We start from the raw sequence: 17,086 nt of genomic DNA on the forward strand, positions 1-17,086 counted from the left end.
GTTCTGCTAGAAGGAAGAAAGCCATACAATGGAGTAATGGGCATGAAAGCCCTGGAGTAACTAAATGACAGTTAATCATGCAAACACAATAATGAAAACAGGTGTTCCAAGGCGTTTGAAGTCAAAGGAACTGTGGTGAACCATTGTTGGTTCCCACCAGGTAGTGCTGAGCCAGGGTCTGGCCAGTACTATGAGTCTGTATATATGTTACTGTTGGGGTTAGGGTTGGGCTGTTCTACATGTTACTGTTGGGGTTAGGGTTGGGCTGTTCTACCTGTAATATAGTTCTTGTGGTACATCCCAGTCGGGCTCCGCCTCCTGGGAGAGGTATAAAGGTCACTGCTCTGTCTGGGACCCTTTAGTCTGGGATCGTGTATTATATATGGTAGCTCTATTGTTGTAGTCAATAAAAGCCTTTATTTCCCCGAGTATCTCTAGCCTCGTGAGTTATATCGCGCATCAGGAACAAACAGAAACTGGAACAGGAACAGAGTATTGTTCATTGAAGTCACAGACAGAGCTAAGAATAAGTTGGCTAGTGAGAAGCCAAAGATATTTCAAGTAATCCTAACGTTTTACTATAGCCCGTGAAGCAATAGTTGCAGGAATTGTGAAACAATTAGTGTCTGGAACTCAGAATTTGTGAGAGAGTTTGAAAACATTCAAGACAAAAGGAACACTGAAAGACAAGTTGTAAAATCTGGAAGTGAATCCTCATTGGGAACAGCTGAGGGAAAGTATTGCTTGAAGGAAAATTCTCAAGTATATCTTCATGAGAGTGGATAAAAGCAAAGTACTACGGATGCTGGAATCTGAAACAAAAAATAACAGAAAATGCTGGAAAATCTCAGCTCTGACTAAGCATCGGCCTGACTCAAAACATTGACTTTATTCTCTCTGCACAGATGCTGCCAGACCTGCTGAGACTTTCCAGTATTTTCTGTTTTTTGTTTCTTCAGAGTAGAGTTTGAACTTACTTGTGTGGAAGCCGGCGTCCAGTGCAAAAAATTGTCTCACAGTGTAAGAACGATCTGGGGGGATTCAAGGAGAAATCCACAAAAGTTCACTTGGTTTCAGAGTGCAGTGTGTCTGACCAATGTTAGCTTGTGGGTTTAAAGGGACTGTGTGATTACCAAGAACATTACAGCATATGTATCTTGTAAGTTGTGTTATCCTTAAAGTCTGTGTACATTTGTGAAGATCAGCGATATTGAAGGAGCACTGTCTTATAGTCAAAATTTTCATGTTTTATAAAGGTTTTCTTTCATTGTTAAAAGCCAATTGGTAGCCCTGTGACTCTGTTCAACCATATTTTCTAAAAAAGTAAAAATTACTGTCTTTTGAGCCGGAGTTACATTCTGGGATCTTCCCATCCAGTAGCAGCATCATCTGGGATCGTAGCACAGCAAGGTGCTATTCATGCCTTTGGGGCAGTCACAGTCTAAATCTGGTTCTCCTGGGTTCTCCTTTTAAGTATCCTACAGCGCAAGGCTGCTTTCTTCTCTTTTTGTTGCTCACCTATATTAAATGTAGCAAGTGAACAAATTTTCCCCTGAAAGGTACTCAATGGGAGAACTGCAGTGATAGTGCATTGCTATCAACTAAAAAAAGTGGTGAATGCCCTCAATGCCCTTGCCAGTTATTCAGCCACGAAAATAGATGGCATGACTGCATCAGTGAGAGAGTGTTGCAAAAGAAATTGGCTTGAACCACTTAATTTTGTACTTATGGCAAATACTTGAAAATATGATTTTTCAATTTTCAACTGACTAGAATTTTTGCAATTTGAACTGAGACAGATCAAAATGCTAAGTAATGTTTGGCCACATTCTAAGGTGAAGGTAAGAAACAAACAAATCACCCTGATGGGAGTGCGAAGTGAGACATTTCCAATAATGCAGACACTGATTAAAATTCATAACTGTCTAAGGAAGAGGCATTAAAATACAATGTACTGGAGCAATGGCTGCCATAGACAGACATACCTAGACCTTCTTGGTAATACACAATGGGTGAAGTGTTTCAAGGCCAGGCTGCCCAGGCTCTAGAGAGAGATCGCAAATGACACAGATGGTGTCAAGAAAGTCCTCAGCAGAAGGAACAGACCGAAGGCTTCTCTCTCTCTTTTGAAATAAGTGCATTGCCCAATTTGAGAAGCTAATTCCACCAAACATTTACCAGCAAACTGAGATCTCATGATAGTTGCAACATCTTCTCCATCTGATTACATCCAAGAAATCAGCTAACCTAAATCAGTCATAGCAATCATCAAATGACACTTAACCATATATTATTTTATCTTTTCTGTTGGACTTTTAACTCTCTTGATTTCTGATACCTGTATGCAGGTTTGTGTCTGAGCCAAATGACTGCATAAGGGACAGATGCTTGACATTGCATTATTATTTTTCTTGGATTTAGTGGTTAACAAATTTGTTCTTTGACTCAAGAAAACCTTCATTGTTCACAGCTTAAATAGTTAAATGCATTCTGATTTGGAAAAGACATATCCTCCTGAAAAAGAAATTTAAACCTTTGTTGTGGTAAGCTGATGAGGTTGAATAGAGGGGAGCCAGTTCACCTTCTCACCCTGTAATAACAATTATATGGCATGACATATTTTTCCAGATTAATCATCCAAGTAAGGTTCTTCAAAGCATTATCAATATTGTCAGGAATGAGGTAGAAGTAGTATGAAATTAGCTGCTCGCATTTAGAAAAAAAATCACATCCATAAAGGTTGAGGTGAAAGAAAGAACAGATAACAGCAGTCGTGTAACTCCCACAAAAAGGATAAAGACAAAAGAGATGCAACTATAAAGACAAATTGCAAGCACAAGAGTCCATGAAGAGACCCAAAATGTTTTGAAAATGCTTTTTCCTTCTTGTATTTGACATACCATTAACTTATCTCACTAAATAGTTCCAAGTCCAATTGGATGTTTTAATATACTATTTGATATTATGTATATTACAGAAAATATATATGTACATTCAAAGAGTGATGCAATAATATGGTGCTTGAAATAAATGATACTTATCTATTAGATACTTAAATCTATCCAGCCATCAATATTTCTCTAACACCCTTGAAATGCTTCATCATGCTTATAACAAAATCTCCTAGGCTATCCTAAACTCTGCACTGTGTTCAGACAAAATAGGTTGGATTTTGTGAGCTATCCTGCATGGAAAAGAAGGCAGGTGGACCCTTAAAAATGGGGTGCCGCTCCATCAGTGGCATTGATGCGCGACAATCGAGCACGAGACACAAGGCTTCAGTAATTGAAGGCTTTTATTGTCTAACAATGGAACTATTTAAACACGAGTACACCATTCCAGACTGGAGGGGTCCCGCCCGAGCAGAGGGTCTTATACCTCTCCCAGGAGGCGGGGCCCGACTGGGATGTGCCACAACAGCATCCACCACAGGTATATTAATCCCACAGTGTAAACACCCTAGCCCAACAACAACATTATAACAACCCCACAGTGTGAACACCCTAGCCCAACAGCAACATTAGAATAACCCCACAGTGGTAACCAACGATGGTTCACCACATTCACCCCTCCTTTGAAAACAAACGCCAGCGGGGTGCGAAAACAGATTACATATATACAAAAAAGAATCTACAAGTCCAGACGGTCTGGGGGACCGCACCGTCGTTGTGACCTCCTCAATACCGGTTGTGACACCGGAGCAGGTGCTTGCGGTGGCGTTCTCTCCAAAACAGCGTCCGGCTGTCCCCTCGAGGACTCACAGGCCGGTTGACCCTGGTGAAGCGGTGGTGCAGGGGATCCCGGTACCTTCTGCGGTGGCGCCGATCTCCGAGTCTCAGGCAAGCTGTACATGGGAGTATAACTGTTATGCACTGGTCCCGGTGCTGACCGCGCCACGTCCGGGGGAGAAATAAGCGATAGGGGATTCGTGACTGGGGGTATGGGAGCGACAGGAGTTGCTACGTCCCCTGCGGGCGCCAGGTCTCGGATCAAGACTGTGTCCTCTCGCCCGTCAGGATATGCCACATAGGCATACTGAGGGTTGGCGTGGAGGACGTGGACCGGTTCGACCAAGGGGTCGGACTTGCGGGCCCTTACATGTCGCCGCAGAAGGACGGGTCCTGGGTACGTCAACCAGGCTGGTAAAGATATCCCCGAGGACGACTTCCGAGGGAATGAGAACATCCTCTCGTGGGGAGTAGCATTGGTTGCCGTACACAGGAGGGAGCGAATGGAGTGAAGCGCATTTGGGAGGACCTCCTGCCAATGGGAGACTGGAAGGCCTTTGGACTTCAGCGCCAATAGGACAGCCTTCCAGACTGTAGCATTCTCTCTCTCCACCTGTCCGTTGCCCCTAGGGTTGTAACTCGTGGTTCTACTAGAGGCAATCCCGTATGAGAGCAGGAATTGCCTCAAGTCGTTACTCATGAACGACGAGCCCCTGTCGCTATGTATATAGCAGGGGTACCCGAACAGGGTAAAAAGATCACGGAATGCCTTGATCACCGTGGCAGTCGACGTGTCCGCACAGGGGACAACAAACGGGAACCGGGAGTACTCATCTATGATGTTAAGAAAGTACACGTTCCGGTCTGTTGAGGGAAGGGGGCCCTTAAAATCCACACTCAGCCTCTCGAAGGGGCGAGTGGCCTTGACCAATTGTGCCCGGTCAGGTCGGTAAAAGTGCGGTTTGCATTCCGCGCAAATCCAACAGCTCCTTGTTACTGACCTGACATCCTCCACCGAGTAGGGCAGGCTGCGGGCTTTGATGAAGTGGTAGAGCCGAGTGACCCCAGGATGGCACAGGTCATTATGGAGGGCGTTCAAGCGGTCCTCCTGCATAGTAGCGCATGTTCCGCGCGAGAGGGCATCCGAGGGCTCATTGAGTTTCCCTGGACGATACATAATATCGTAATTATAGGTGGAGAGCTCAATTCTCCACCGCAAGATCTTGTCATTCTTGATCTTGCCCCTCTGCGTATTATTGAACATAAACGCCACGGATCGCTGGTCCGTGATCAGGGTGAACCGCTTCCCTGCCAGGTAATGGCGCCAGTGTCTGACGGCCTCCACAATAGCCTGGGCCTCCTTCTCCACCGCTGAATGCCGAATTTCGGGACCTTGAAGGGTGCGGGAAAAAAACGCGACGGGCCTGCCTGCCTGGTTTAGTGTGGCGGCCAGGGCGAAATCAGATGCATCACTTTCCACCTGAAAAGGGATGGATTCATCCACCGCGTGCATCGTGGCTTTCGCAATGTCGCTTTTCAATGCCTTGAAGGCCAATTGGGCCTCTGGCGTGTGTGGAAAAGTCGTGGACTTGATAAGCGGACGGGCTTTGTCCGCGTAGTTGGGGACCCACTGCGCATAATAGGAGAAGAAGCCGAGGCATCCCCTCAGTGCTTTTGCGCTAGCGGGCAAGAGAAGTTCAGTAAGGGGGCGCATACGGTCTGGATCAGGGCCAATGACCCCATTTTCCACCACGTATCCCAGGATGGCTAACCTGCGCGTACGGAATACACACTTCTCCCTGTTGTAGGTCAGATTCAGGCGAGATGCAGTGCGCAAAAAGTTCTGGAGGTTTGTGTCATGGTCCTGCTGGTCATGGCCGCAGATGGTGACGTTATCCAGGTACGGGAAGGTAGCCCGCAACCCGTTCTGGTCCACCATTCGGTCCATAGCACGCTGGAAGACCGAGACCCCATTGGTGACACCAAATGGAACCCTAAGAAACTGATACAGACGACCATCCGCCTCAAAAGCCGTGTATTGTCGGTCCTCTGGGCGGATGGGGAGTTGGTGGTAGGCGGACTTAAGGTCTATGGTGGAGAACACCCGGTACTGCGCAATCTGATTGACCATATCAGATATGCGCGGGAGAGGATACGCATCCAGCTGCGTATATCGATTAATGGTCTGACTGTAGTCGATGACCATCCGGGGTTTGTTCCCGCTCTTAACCACCACGACCTGTGCTCTCCACGGACTAACGCTGGACTGTATGATCCCTTCTTTAAGGAGCCGCTGAACCTCAGATCTGATGAAGATCCGGTCTTCAGCACTGTAACGCCTACTTTTAGTAGCGATGGGCTTGCAGCCTGGTACCAGATTCTTAAATAAAGAGGGTGTGGTGATCTTTAGTGTGGAAAGATTGCATGCGGGGCGCTTTGGACGATTTGGAGGCTGCGGCTGATCCTCTACTGTCAGCGAAGGGAGTGGCCCACCGTACTGTAGGATCACACTCTTCATGTGGACCATAAAGTATAGTCCGAGGAGAATTGGCGCGCAAAGATGCGGCAACACAAGGAGCCTGTATCGCTCGTAAATTGTGCCCTGCACTTCCAGAGTTACCACACAACGTCCTTGGATCGGTACAGACCGGGACCGTGATGCCATAGAAATTGTCTGTTTGGCAGGTAGAACCCGGAGTCCACACCTCTTTGCAGTGTCAGGGTGAATAAAACTCTCAGTGCTCCCGCTGTCAAACAGACAATAAACAGTACAACCGTTTACCTTAATGTTCATCATTGAACAGTCAAGCCTGTGGTGCTGAGCCTGGTCCAGGGTGATCGACGCCACCGTTGGCCCTTGGACGTCACTGCAGGCAGCCGAGGTTGATGCTGAGGACCCCTGCTGGTCGCTCCTGGTCGTCATCGACCAAGATGGCCGCCCCCATGAATCGCACTTGGTTGAGGGCGCCAAGCGTAGCGACTCCTGGTGGTCATCCTCCTCCTCCGCCAGCCACAATGGCGTCGTCCTGGGCTCGCACGTGGACGGACCTCGTGGGTACTGCGACGCCGATGGAGATGATCTCCGTTCTGGAGGGTCACAGGCTGCACTGCCGTTCTTGGGCTTCGATCTGCAGACTTTCGCGTAGTGCCCCTTTTTACCGCATTGATTGCAGACCACCGTTTTAGCAGGACACTGTTGCCGTGGATGCTTGGCTCCTCCGCAGAAATAGCACCGCGGGCCGTCTGGGGCTGCCGCCGTCGTCGGGTCGATATGGGAACGCGAGCCCGTGGGGCGAGGAGGGATTTGTGACTGCTCCTGCCACATTGTCTCCACGTGGTCCTCCGGATACAGGGCCAAGCTTTTCGACGCCGCCTCCAGCATTTCAGCCATCTCCATAGCTTGGGTCAGGTTGACATTCCCCTTCTCCAACAGCTTGAGCCGGATGTACGAAGACCTTACCCCTGCCACAAACGCATCTCGGACGAGGTCGTACATGTACTGCTCAGCCGACACAGCTTTGCAGTCGCAGCCCCTGGCAAGCTGCAAGAGCTCATTGGCGTAGTCCTCCATGGTTTCGCCCGACTGCCGACGTCGTGTAGCGAGGAGGTAACGAGCGTGGATCTCGTTGGGAGGTCTCGTGTATCGCTTTTCCAAAAGCTCGAGGGCCCTCGGGTAAGTGGTGGCCGCACGAATCGCGAGGTAGACAGTGTCGCTTACCCTCGCATGGAGGACCTGGAGTCTGTCGTTATCCGTAGTGACTGCTGCAGAGGCTGCCAGGTAGTCCTCGAAACACTTCAGCCAGTGGTCGAAGGTGTTAGAGGTGCCGACCGCACGTGGATCCAGCGTCAGACGCTCTGGCTTTAGCATTTGTTCCATACTCTCCTTTCTGTCGAGAGTTTCGTGTTAGACAATAAAATTGATGCGCGACAATCGAGCACGAGACACAAGGCTTCAGTAATTGAAGGCTTTTATTGTCTAACAATGGAACTATTTAAACACGAGTACACCATTCCAGACTGGAGGGGTCCCGCCCGAGCAGAGGGTCTTATACCTCTCCCAGGAGGCGGGGCCCGACTGGGATGTGCCACAACAGCATCCACCACAGGTATATTAATCCCACAGTGTAAACACCCTAGCCCAACAACAACATTATAACAACCCCACAGTGTGAACACCCTAGCCCAACAGCAACATTAGAATAACCCCACAGTGGTAACCAACGATGGTTCACCACAGGCATGTAACTGACTGCTCACTCCCACCATGGTTTTATGAGTGATGGGGGAGGCATCAGATGGACTGCCCACCTGTGGTCCAACTGAGGTTATGGGGGCAATTAATGTTCAATTAAGGGCCTCATTGCATCACTACTCAGGATTAATTGGCAACATGAATACTAATGCTCAACATGTCGCTGGGTAGAGTCATAGAGGTTTACAGCATGGAAACAAGCCCTTCGGCCCAACTTGTCCATGCTGCCCTTTTTTAAACCCCGAAGATAGTCCCAATTGCCCGCATTTGGCCCATATTCCTCTATACCCATCCTACCCATGTAACTGTCTAAACACTTTTTAAAAGACAAAATTGTACCTGCCTCTACTACTACCTCTGGCAGCTTGTTCCAGACACTCACCACCCTCTGTGTGAAATAATTGCCCCTCTGGACACTTTTGTATCTCTCCCCTCTCATCTTAAACCTATGCCCTCTTGTTTTAGACTCCCCTACCTTTGGGAAAAGATATTGACTATCTACCTTGTCTATGACCCTCATTATTTTATAGACCTCTAAAAGATCGCCCCCTCAGCCTCCTATGCTCCAGAGAAAAAAGTCCCAGTCTATCCAGCCTCTCCTTATAACTCAATCCATCAAGTCCTGGTAGCATCCTAGCAAATCTTTTCTGCACTCTTTCTAGTTTAATAATATCCTTTCTATAACAGGGTAGACCAGAACTGTACACAGTATTCCAAGTGTGTGGCCTTACCAATGTCTTCTACAACTTCAACATGACGTTCCAACTCCTGTATTCAATGTTCTGACCAATGAAACCAAGCATGCTGAATGTCTTCTTCATCACTCTGTCCACCTATGACTCCACTTTCAAAGAGCTATGAACCTGTACCCTTAGATCTCTTTGTTCTGTAACTCTCCCCAACGCCCTATCAATAACTGAGTAAGTCCTGGTTACTCAGGTTCGATCTACCAAAATGCATCTACCTCGCATTTATCTAAATTAAACTTCGTCAGGTGGGTGGGAGTTCAGAACTCCCACCCACCTGACGAAGGAACAGCCTGTTCCGAAAGCTAGTGGCTTTTGCTACCAAATAAACCTGTTGCACTTTAACTTGATGTGGAGATGCCGGCGTTGGACTGGGGTAAACACAGTAAGAGTTTTAACAACACCAGGTTAAAGTCCAACAGGTTTATTTGGTAGCAAATGCCATTAGCTTTCGAAGTGCTGCTTCTTCATCAGATGGAGTGGAAATCTGCTCTCAAACAGGCCACAGAGACACAAAATCAAGTTACAGCATACTGATTAGAATGCGAATCTCTACAGCCAACCAGGTCTTAAAAATACAGACAATGTGAGTGGAGGGAGCATTAAGCACAGGTTAAAGAGATGTGTATTGTCTCCAGACAGGACAGCCAGTGAGATTCTGCAAGTTCAGGAGGCAAGCTGTGGGGATTACTGATAATGTGACATGAACCCAACATCCCGGTTTAGGCCGTCCTCATGTGTGTGGAACGTGGCTATCAGTTTCTGCTCAGCGACTCTGCGCTGTCGTGTGTCATGAAGGGCGCCTTGGAGAACGCTTACCCGAAGATCAGAGGCTGAATGCCCGTGACCGCTGAAGTGCTCCCCCACAGGAAGAGAACAGTCTTGCTTGGTGATTGTCGAGCGGTGTTCATTCATCCGTTGTCATAGCGTCTGCATGGTTTCCCCAATGTACCATGCCTTGGGACATCCTTTCCTGCAGCGTTATCAGGTAGACAACGTTGGCCGAGTTGCAAGAGTAGGTACCGTGTACCTGGTAGATGGTGTTCTCATGTGAGATGATGGCATCCGTATCGATGATCCGGCACGTCTTGCAGAGGTTGCTGTAGCAGGGTTGTGTGGTGTCATGGTCACTGTTCTCCTGAAGCCTGGGTAGTTTGCTGCGGACAATGGTCTGTTTGAGGTTGTGCGGTTGTTTGAAGGCAAGAAGTGGGGGTGTGGGGATGGCCTTGGCGAGATGTTCGTCTTCATCAATGACATGTTGAAGGCTCCGTGTCCCGTGTTTGTCTTCTGAGGAGGTCGGTGCGGTTTTTCGCTGTGGCGCGTCGGAACTGTCAATCGATGAGTCGAGCGCCATATCCTGTTCTTATGAGGGCATCTTTCAGCGTCTGGAGGTGTCTGTTGCGATCCTCCTCAACCGACAGAGAGATCTGCAATGCAACCGAAGAGGAAAGAGTCGAATTGGACTCCTCCGGAAGGCCGCTGCCCTCGACTTGATGTGTATGCCCAAGCCATCAGGAGGTGCGTCAACACCAAATTCATCAGCCGCACTCACAAGACACCACTGAACATCACCCAAGCAGAACGCAACGCCATCCACGCTCTCAAGACCAACCGCAACATTGTCATCAAACCAGCAGACAAAGGAGGGCTTGTCCATAGGGGATGGCTTCTTTAACGTGTTTATGGTGGAAGCTGGAGAAGTGGAGCATCGTGAGGTTATCCGTGGGCTTGCGGTACAGTGAGGTGCTGAGGTGGCCGTCCTTAATGGAGATGCACGTGTCCAAGAATGCAACCGATTCCGGAGAGTAGTTCATGGTGAGTCTGATGGTGGGATGGAACTTGTTGATGTCATCATATAGTTGTTTCAGTGATTGTTCACCATGACTCCATAGGACGAAAATGTCATCGATGTATCTAGTGTATAGCATCGGTTGAAGGTCCTGTGCGGTGAAGAAGTCTTGTTCGAACCAGTGCATGAAGATGTTGGCATATTGAGGTGCGAATTTGGTCCCCATGGCTGTTCCGTGTGTCTGGATGAAGAACTGGTTGTTGAAGGTGAAGACATTGTGGTCCAGGATGAAGCGGATGAGTTGTAAAATTGCATCTGGAAACTGGCAGTTGTCGGCGTTGAATACTGAGGCTGTTGCAGCAATGCCATCATCGTGGGGGATGCTGGTGTCGAGTGCCGAGACATCCATTGTGACGAGGAGTGCTCCTGGTTCAACTGCTCCATGTGCGTTGAGTTTCTGTAGGAAGTCCGTAGTGTCGCGACAAAAGCTGGGAGTTCTTTGTACAATGGGTTTCAGGATGCCCTCGACGTAGCCTGAGAGGTTCTCGCACAGGGTCCCATTGCCCGATACGATGGGACGGCCGGGTGTGTTTGCCTTGTGTATCTTCGGGGGGCAATAGAGATCTCCAACGCGGGGAGTACATGGGATGAGAGCACGGAGAGTGCTCTGAAGGTCCGGATCAAAGGTCTTGATCAGAATGTTGAGTTGACGGGTGTGTTCTTTGGTCGGATCTGTGGGTAACTGTCTGTAGTGTTCCTCGTTGTTCAGTTGTCGGTACACTTCTTTGCAGTAATCCGTTCTGTTCAGTATGACGATGGCCCCTCCTTTGTCTGCTGGTTTGCTGACAATGTTGCGGTTGGTCTTGAGAGCGTGGATGGCGTTGCATTGTGCTTGGGTGATGTTCGGTGCTGTCTTGTGAGTGCGGCTGATGAATTTGGTGTTGACGCACCTCCTGATGGCTTGGGCATACACGTCAAGTCGAGGGCAGCGGCCTTCCGGAGGAGTCCAATTCGACTCTTTCCTCTTCGGTTGCACTGCAGATCTCTCTGTCGGCTGTTCCGGTTCATTGGCTGTCTCATTGTGTTCACTGTTGGCCTCTTGGGGTTTGTGGAAGAACCCCCGCAGCCTCATTTGCCCGATGAATTCCTCTGTGTCTGCTGTGAGACTGATGGGGTCTATTTTGGTGGTGGGGCAAAAATTGAGCCTTCGGCTGAGAACTTCGATTTCATCTGGTTGAAGTGTGTAGTCCGACAAGTTGACAATGGACTTCCCTGCAGTGGTACTGTTTTCTACTGTGGTACCGGGGGAGGCTTGGTTGCTGCTGGTGGTGATGCCGAGTTTCTCAAGTTTCCTGTTCTCGGTGTGCATGGAGATAGTGTAGTTCCTTTGTCTCGTCTGCTTGGCAGAGTTTCGCAGCTGGTCTGCGTCCTGAGCGCAAGTTGAGAATATGGATTCTATCTTGGTTTTCAGGCTGCGGCGTTTGCTGTAGAGCTGGTGTATGAGGTGGTTGAGGAGGGTGAGAGGTGCAACGACAAAGTCTCTCAGCGTAGTCTGTGTTATAAGTTAACCTGAGTGGGTTCGTGATCCGTAGTCCTTTTGGTATCTTGTCTGCTTTCTTGCATGTTTGTAGAAACTTGATGTCTGTGTCAATATGCGCGATCTTCTTGGAGATCCTCTCCACTTGGAGCCGGCAGTTTGTGGTGTCGATGGTAGTCATGATGTGGAGATGCTGGTGTTGGACTGGGGTAAACACAGTAAGAGTTTTAACAACACCAGGTTAAAGTCCAACAGGTTTATTTGGTAGAAAATGCCATTTAAGACCTGGTTGGCTGTAGAGATTTGCATTCTAATCAGTATTCTGTAACTTGATTTTGTGTCTCTGTGCCCTGTTTGAGAGCAGATTTCCACTCCATCTGACGAAGGAGCAGCACACTTTAACTTTAGCATTGCTGTTCACTAAGAAAGGGGGGTGGGGGGAGACGATGCCTCTTTTCTGATCACTGCCTCCAAATGGAGATCCTCACCACCCTCCTTGTTGGTGGTTGCTAGCCTGATCCAGTGAGATCCTAGAATTGCCTGGGGGTCCAGGAACTCAACTGAATACCACCTCCTTAGCCTAGTTGCAGTACCAACAGTGACCACCACTGCTGGTACTGCAGAACTGTCGGCCTCTGATAAATTAGCAGCTATATGAGGCAGGACTGGAGAGCCCATCTTCAGCAGATAATCCAACCCTATTTATGGCTGATGCATCAGGTGAAAGCCAGAAATTGATAATGTTATTTAAATTTAATTATATCAGTGTTTTCAATTTAACTTGAGATTTGTTGGTAGCCCAACTATTTATGTTATTCAAGATGTTGTTGCAACTAAATTGCAAAAAATGTTAGGTTCGGAGTTGTTCTGTGGCTGAGATATTGCGTTTCAAGATCTTCATGATTGATGCAATTTATTCATGTTACCTTACTTACCAAATATATGTTTTTTGCAAACATGCACTTTCACAATTATATGTCGCCAAATTGGTGATAATCTGCCAAATGAAATGCAGGTTCACACTGAATTTCTGCATGGATCTACAAATTAAGGAGATTTTTTTAAAAAACATCAGGGGCTGAATCACTGTTGGATTGTCGCTCTGCTCCTATTTAATTACTTCGCACCAGAGTTCCACATTTCTTATCCAAACTTTGAATGAGATTCCCTGGGAAACGTGGAGCATACCTGCTCCTGGAGCCCTTTCCTCTTAGGAAAGGGATCCCAGGGAAAAGTCAAACCACACTTTCTTTTTACAGCACAAGTTGCCACATAGATAAGTTAAAATGTCCCAAAGCCACTTTAAGAAGCTACGGAAAGAAGGTTGACATCCAAGTGGGTGATGGAGTAGAGTGCTAGGCGAGTGGGTAAGGGGACAGGATGGAAGGTGAAGTGGTTGAGGGGCTAGGGTGGCAAGTAGGTGGATGAGGGGATAGAATAGTTCAGTGGTTGAAGGGGTAGGGTGGCAGGTGGGTGAATGAGCAGGTACGGCAGCAAGTGAGAGAGTGAAGGGGTAGGGTGGGTCAGGGGACAGGAGAGGAGCTGGGAGGTTGGCTGATAATTGAGACTCCAGCAGGGAGTCAGGAGGTCAGCATTATAGTTACTCAGGAGTTAGGTTCTTCTAACTTTTCCTGGATAACTATTCTGCCTTTTTCTGGGTAACTATCCTGCTAAGGGAGTTGGAACCATCCAAGTCTCTGACTATATCTTGGAGATTTGGAAGATTCCAGGCATGGGGCAATTGTCCAACAGAAGTCCAAACTTCCTAAGTAATTCCTGTGGAGTTCTCGCATTGGGACATCAGAGGGGTCCCCAAAACATCTTCCAAGATACCCAAGCTATGACCATCTAGAGACCAGAAGATCTGGGTCAATGTGTTATGAAGCCCCAGTGTCTACATTTTCAGATGGACATTAATTGGCATATAAAGAACGATGTTCAGTGAATATTAATTTAATTTTTAATACTGAATTGACCTTTTATCAATGTTGAAGAATACAAATTATATTCTGTTCTAAAGCCTGGATTTGGTGCACTCTTTAAAATTTTATCAAATCCAGATATTGCAGAACCCACTGGAAACAGAATGCAAATAGTGTCAATTTGCTTAACCACAATAGAGGTCTGAGGTCATCATGCTGAAACTGCACTGCATTTTGCTCAAGCCTCACCTTGAATACTGTGTTCAGTGCTATTCACCAAGGCACAAGAGAAATATCCAAGCCTTAGAAATATTAAGGAGGAGGGCCCACTCCCTGGTATTTGGCCCCATTAGCACTGAAAGGAAACATTACAGAATTACTTTTTTTTCCCACAGGATGTGGGAATTGCTGGTATGATCCCTAATTTCCCCCCAAAAGCTTGTGGTATGGAAAGTAGAATAGAAAAAATTAGTCCTAAGTATTGTTTCAAGTTATACCACAATTGCAGACAAGTAGACAGAGGCAATTTCAGAATTTATGCCAGAAAGTACTCCTTCATAGAGACAGTTGGATACTGGGGGAATTGCAGTTTTCTGTTGAAGAATGGGTGAAATAGACTAAATTGCCTCTCTCATCTGTACTTCAATTAAACCTTATTCTTTTGACACAGTGAAGTGCGAGTCTAAAAGATGTTGAACTCAACATTAATTTTTTTGGACATTAGAATCCTCAAATCATCTTCCTTATATGATGGGACCCGAGTTATCTGCTTTAATGGTTGACATGCACTTGGAAGAAAATGAAAATGGTGAGAAACTCAAAGCTCTGCTCGAATGTGAGTGCATTAATCAGCTGCTGTGAAAATATATTTTGTCTTTTTTTTGTTTTCATTAGGGTGAACAATAGAGTTGCCAATTAAAATTAAATATATTCCTGGAGGATTCATCACATGCCCCACACTCCAGCCATTAGTTGGCCAACACATCCATCCTTGTGATGTACTGCCTTCCAATACCAACTGGAAAGCACAAAGATTCATCATTGAATTGGATGGCGTTTGAATGTTAGCCAAACAGCCCATTTTTCACAATTTTCAATATTTTAATATCTGGTAAAGAGAAATGTTCAATTAAAATGCAAAACAAATTAATGTCCCTATGCTATTTCTCCAGGGTTGCACACAGCACTATGCTGGAGATTGAGCTTCAATTCCTGGAGACTCCATCACTATCTGGGAGGATTGGCAATCCTAGAACGATCTTAGTACTATCAACTCTTCCCGAACTGGAAGTGCGAACAGAGGTTGGCAGACAAATAAGTTCATGCCACTCCCAAACTATGTTCTTGGAGCCAGATCAGGGACTAAAGGATAGACAGTTTGTTAGGATCATAAAGCCCGCCAATTGAGGCAACAGGTCAGGGCCCTCCCTCTCTGCGATAATGGATAATAGAAGACAAAACATACATCTCTGGATTCTAAAATCATCATTGCTTTCCTTATCTATAAAACTCAAAACATTGTCAATAGAGGACATAAGGACATCATTGTTAAAAGGATCAGGCTCAAAATATCAGGAAGGACAATCAACAAGGGTGATGATTAGGAAGAGGATGAGTCAAGAGAATGCTGGTGGGAATAGTTTATAGACCTCCAATAGCAGCTATACCATTGAGCAGAATATTAAACAAGAAACTATTGGAGCTTGTAACAAAGACAATGGGCGGCACGGTAGCACAGTGGTTAGCACTGCTGCTTCACAGCTCCAGGGACCTGGGTTCGATTCCCGGCTTGGGTCACTGTCAGTGTGGAGTTTGCACATTCTCCTCGTGTCTGCTTGGGTTTCCTCCGGGTGCTCCGGTTTCCTCCCACAGTCCAAAGATGTGCGGGTTAAGTTGATTGGCCATGCTAAAATTGCCCTTAGTGTCCTGAGATGCATAGGTTAGAGGGATTAGTGGGTAAAATATGTAGGGGTATGGGGGTAGGGCCTGGGTGGGATTGTGGTCGGTGCACACTCGATGGGCTGAATGGCCACTTTCTGTGCTGTAGGGTTTCTATGATTTCTAAATATGGGTGACTTCAATTTTCATATAGACTGAACTAATCAAATTGACAGAGATGGTCTGGAAGATAAGCTTGTGGAATACTTTTACCATAGCTAATACATCTAACCTACACATCGTGGGACACTAAGGGACACCTTACCAGTGCCAATCCACCTAACCTGCACATCTTTGGACTGTTGGAGAAAACTGGAGCATCCAGAGGAAATCCACGCAGACATGGGGAGAATGTGCAAACTCCACACAGACATTGACCCAGGGCGGAATTGAACCTGTTTCCCTGGAGCTTTGAGGCAGCAGTGCTAACCATTGTGCCTCTGCTTTTGTGACATTTCCTGGAGTAATGAACCAACTAGGGATAAAGCTATTTTAGATCCACTATTGTATAATGAGGAGGATTAAATAGTAATATCACTGCAAAAGGTCAATTAGGAAATAGTGCTCACAATATAATTGAATTCCATATTAAGTTTGAAAATTACATACTCCAATCACTATTTCTTAAAATTAAATGAAGCCAATTACGTACGTAAGAATTGGTCATGATGGATTGGTTAAAAAGTATGGCAGAAAATGAACAATGGGAAACATTTAAAAAAACAATTCAAAATGTTCAATAAAAATGCATTCCTTAAGAAACAAAAACATGGCAAAAGGACGTCCATTCGTGATTTACTAATGAGATTAAGGAAAGGATCAACTTAAAAGAATGCTGCAAATGTAATGTTGCAAAGAATACCTGTAAGTCTGATTGAGAGTGCTTTAAGATCAGTAGAGGGCCACCAAAGAGTTCAGAGAATTATAGAATCTCTACAGCTCAGAAAGAAGCTATTCGGCCCATCGAGCCTGCACCGAAAACAATCCCACCCAGGACCTACACCCGTAACCCCATGTATTTACTCCACTAATCTCCCTAACACTAAGGGGCAATTGAGCATGGCCAATCAGCCTAACCCGCACATCTTTGGACCATTGGAGGAAACCACAGCACCCAGAGAAAGTCCACCTATACACAAGGAGAACATGCAAACTCCACACAGACAATCACCCG

The 17,086-nt window shown here is 46.6% G+C and overlaps 1 protein-coding gene across 6 annotated transcripts in view; it reads right to left on the reverse strand.

The window, feature by feature from the left end:
- The window catches only part of nlgn1 (neuroligin 1), a 491,642-nt gene that overhangs the window by 370,491 nt on the left and 104,065 nt on the right, over nucleotides 1-17,086 (reverse strand). The gene's annotated exons all lie outside the window — the stretch shown is intronic.

Source organism: Mustelus asterias, chromosome 3, assembly GCF_964213995.1.
Source record: "Mustelus asterias chromosome 3, sMusAst1.hap1.1, whole genome shotgun sequence".
Taxonomy (NCBI): domain Eukaryota; kingdom Metazoa; phylum Chordata; class Chondrichthyes; order Carcharhiniformes; family Triakidae; genus Mustelus; species Mustelus asterias.